Source organism: Solanum stenotomum, chromosome 4 (genome assembly GCF_019186545.1).
Source record: "Solanum stenotomum isolate F172 chromosome 4, ASM1918654v1, whole genome shotgun sequence".
NCBI classification, from domain to species: domain Eukaryota; kingdom Viridiplantae; phylum Streptophyta; class Magnoliopsida; order Solanales; family Solanaceae; genus Solanum; species Solanum stenotomum.
Genome location: NC_064285.1, coordinates 15,419,866 through 15,424,355, shown reverse-complemented (window position 1 = coordinate 15,424,355; position 4,490 = coordinate 15,419,866). Strand labels below are relative to the sequence as shown.

Genomic DNA, 4,490 nt, shown 5'->3' with positions numbered 1-4,490 from the left:
TTTGAGATTTCGGGCATAGGTTGGGGGATACTTGTGCATTTTCCCAAATTATTTACTAAATGAGATTGTGTAAGTGAATATCGTATTTAGAAAGATTTTATCGTTCTCTGTCGATTCATAATGTCACACATCCTTAATTTGAATGATAAACTTATAAGAATTTAAACGATAGTAATGGTAGACGCGCCTTCGAAAGCTTCTTCTCGAGTTTGGAGTATGAAGCGGTCTTGTGGATAGTTCTCCGGTTCGGGTACCAAGGAAACGGAGCAAGAAAATGTATGTGCATCCGAACTATTAGCTTCACTAACACACACCGGCAAGAAGCCGGCCGGTGTTTGTTCACACCGTTCGGTGCTTGTTCACATAGGCTTCCCCGGTACCTCAGTTGTTGCTTGTTTTGAATAAAAGTGAATACAGACGCACCTTTCTTTAGTGCAAAGTCGAGTTCATGATTGAGGATTGCGTAGACTGACTTCTCCGTATAATAGAAAATAAGTAACAATCAAAACAAAATATATGGAGATTTCTTACAGCTGCAGTCATATATGCTCGAGTTAGTTTTTCACATTTGAGTTAGTTAGACGTTTTGTTTTATTAAGTGCCAGCTGTATCAGTAGTTAGTTATTCTAGAACTTTCTCCCTTGCTTGTATAAATAGATAGCTTGTATTGTTTCATTGTTTTGATTCTCTCTCAGTTTATGAAATACAGAAACAGTTCTTCTTCTTTCCTTTTGTGTTAGTCACCATTAGAGAGGATCAATCCAAGCTCAGTGAGTTGGATTTAACACAGAGTTTTCTTTCTCTCGTCAATAACTATTTCTCTCATGTCACCATTGTTCTGTAGAGTTGGTCATACTAGTGCACAATCAATAATCATGCCTGGAAGAAGCTTCACAATACCCAGAAATCAAGCAAGAATCAATATACCCAGAAATCAAGCAAGAAACAAAGAACCCAGAAGCAAAAATCAACAGAAACCCATCTCAGAAACTTTCCCCAAAAACTCCACCATTTCTTCTACCCATGAAAGGCCAACAACACCCAAGAAGAATTTCACACCATTTAGGGCAACTTCACAAGTCTCTGTCCCTGCACCAATTGCTGATTGGCAATCCAAGAAGAAGAAGCAGAAGCTGAGAATCAAGACCCTTAAATTTGTTGATGGAGATTCAACTTTTTCCACCCACAGTAGTTGTTGCAGAAAAGCAAGAAAAACATGTCACTCATGTATGGCTGCTTCTTTTGATGATTTTGTTGTTTCAAGAAAACCCGTTTCTGGTAAAAGGAGAGTTGATATTGACAAGATTACGCCCATGGAGGTAATAATCAATGGATTTTATTTTATAATTTTGCCATGTATTATTGCTTCTCATGTTCTTTTAACTATGATTATTTTTGAAATTTTTGAATTGTGACTAGTACAGACAGTAATAGTTTTTTATGCAGTTAGAAATGATTAAATTATCTATTCTCTAATTGATATCTAAAATTACTTGATTTGATATTCAATATCGAACCTCTTCAAATAAATAGGATCATAGGGACTATATATTGTTACGTATCATTCATCAGATGAAACAGGTTCAAATGGAGCAAGAATGTAAGATTGAATTCATATATAGGGACTATTTATGACTTGTGGCTTTGGAGTATATTGTATCTTGGGAGTATCTGCAGTTGAATGCATAGATGTTGAATGTATATGTGTTAGTAAAGTGAAGTGAAATTATGTTTTCTCATGTTCTTGAATATCTAGCCTATCTGGTGGTCTTGTGAGTGTGTATTTATAGTTTATGATTAGCATTTTATTTAGTAAGAAATGTTGTTTGCCATTTGTGTACAGTTTTGCCCATATTAGTACAGTTTTGCATATTCAGTTTGGTGTTAAGGGATTTTTTGGATAATTATTGGGTCTTCGGTAAGCTTTTCACTGAATCTGAGATGCTTCCATAGCAAACTCAAAACTGCTAATTTGTGGTGGCCCTCATTCTGTGAGCAATGTTTTCAATTGTGTTGACATGAATCCCAAGATATGTTCCTGTTAAATTTTACCCTGCCATCGTAGTGTTCTTTTCCGAGAATAACGTGAGTAGACTTGATAGAGAAGCTGTAGAAACTTGTCCTCAAGTTTAAGTTGATGTACCCTAACTTGAGAGTTCAGAGTGACAACTTACTTGCAATGAAAGTCACTGACCAGACTAATGCTGCTAAAGCAATAGTGGATTTTGACAAAGCCTTAAGCATGTTTGTTATTGACAGCATGCAGCTTGTCCTGATTGATACCGAATCCTATGGTTATTGCATCATGTAGTTTGTGGATTTTCTCAGTTCACCCTATATAAATTTTTCAATTTAGTAATATTAGAGGAGCTTTCAGTCACTATTCAATTTAGTTTAACGGGAGGAAGAACAGATTGTTCTGATCTATACCGAAGCTTGAGGCTTAATGTGCATAACATGTCATATGAGGCAGGACATTTTCTTGGATCTCTCCGTCCTTGTGACTCTATCTTTGTGCTAACGATAAGTACCGTTTGCTAACAGGAATTGGTGGAACCGGGGATGGAATTGGATATGTGAGGACAGGATTGAAAGAAGACGAGATAACTCAATGTGTTAGGAGAACTAAGCCCTTCTCTTTTATCTCACTTACGCACAGAAATGGAGAAAAAGTGTAGCATTTGTCAGGTTTGTGATATATTTGTGTTCGTTAGTCTCAAAACATTGTTTTATAGAAAAGTTGATTGCTCTAACAATTAAAACTATATTTTTCTGGTTATCCAAAATACAGGAAGAATATGAGGCTGATGAAGAAATGGGCAAGCTCGGTTGTGGACACTTGTATCATATCGACTGCATAAAACAGTGGCTGATGCACAAAAATAGTTGTCCCGTCTGTAAATCTGCCGCCATGTCTTCCTCATGAACCTGTTGATTTTGTATTTCTTTTGTATATAGCCTTTGTGCATCCTGAAACTGATGGTTCTTTTGTTTTTGTCCAATATGAAACAATCTTCTTACGAGTTACTCCTACCAGATAATGAATTTTTACGCGTGATGTTGATTTGTGGCTGCTTTTCTATTTTCATCTTCAGTTTTGTCTGCATTTAGCTTCAGTGTAGAAATATGTCATGTTTGTCTTGAATATCATCTTATTTAAAACAAAAATTATCACTAGCTCATTTAAATGTTTAAGATTGTTTATTGACCATGGCTACACAAATGTTTGTGCGCTTTGGCAGATGAGCTTTTTTTAAATCGGTCAGTTCGGTTTTGAAGTTTATCGGTCCGACTTATCAGTTATTGATTTGTAGACATGTTAAATCGTTAGGAACCATTAACTAATACTATTATTTTGTAGAGATATTGTTTAATTAATAAATTATTTTTAATTAATTTAAAGAGTGTTTTAAATTGGGAAAATGCGTAAGTACCTCTAGATTATGACCGAAATCTCAGAAACACACCTAAACTTAACTAGAGTCCTATTACCCCCTAAACTAATTTAAAATGGAATAAATACACCACAAACGCTGACATGTCATAGCGAGTGTGCACACTCTCTTGAAGGCAAGTGATGAGTGCACAAATTGGACACATGTCATTTTTTTATTGGTAACTTTATAATTAGTTAGTACACATATTTATTGATAATAAAACTTATTTATATTTAATTATTTTTATTTCTTTCTTTGTAAAATATTAATTTTAATTTCTTTTCACTTTAAATTTTTTTCAATTAATTTATTGTCTTTTCACTTTTAATTATTTTTAATAAATTGTGTGTATTTAAAAAAAAACAATTTAAAAGTGTCCTTTAATTTTAATGTTTTAATATTTTTATATTTTATTTGATTTTCTTCACTTATGTTGATATCCGTTCAAAATTAACTTATTTTAAATTCAAGATATTTTAAAAAAAATAGTTTCGATACAAGGTAAAAAAATGTGTATTAACTTAATTTAAATGCAAGATAAAAAGAATAAGAATATTTTTTTAAAAAATATTATAAATTTATTTTTTTTATATTTTTTTATTTTCTTAAAAAAAAAAAAAAATTCACACATGGCGGGCGAGTGTGTACAAACACAACCAACTTGGGTGGTTGAAGGTGCCACATCAGCACAAAAGGTGCACAAAAATACGAATAAAATGAGTTCAGGGGTAATATGATCTTAGTTAAGTTTAGGTGTGTCTGAGATTTCGATCGTAGTCTAGGGGGTACTTATGCATTATCCCCTTTAAATTCAATAAAGATTAATTTTGATTGCATCAAAATCATTGATATTTATTGAATTCACATTAAAAATAATTATTATTGTACATAAAAGACAATGAATACAACAAAATCATTGTTATTTTACTAAATTAAGTATAATATTTATTGAATTCCTATAAAAAAAAAAAAAACGAAAAGGGTCAAAATTGCCTCTGAACTATGCGAAATAGACCACTTCTACCCTCCATTACATTTTGGGATCAAGAATAC

General features: G+C 32.9%; 1 pseudogene; it reads left to right on the top strand.

The window, feature by feature from the left end:
- The first annotated feature begins 824 nt into the window (after positions 1-824).
- LOC125861308 (uncharacterized) lies at positions 825-2,928 on the top strand (annotated as a pseudogene).
- The last annotated feature ends 1,562 nt before the right edge of the window (positions 2,929-4,490 follow it).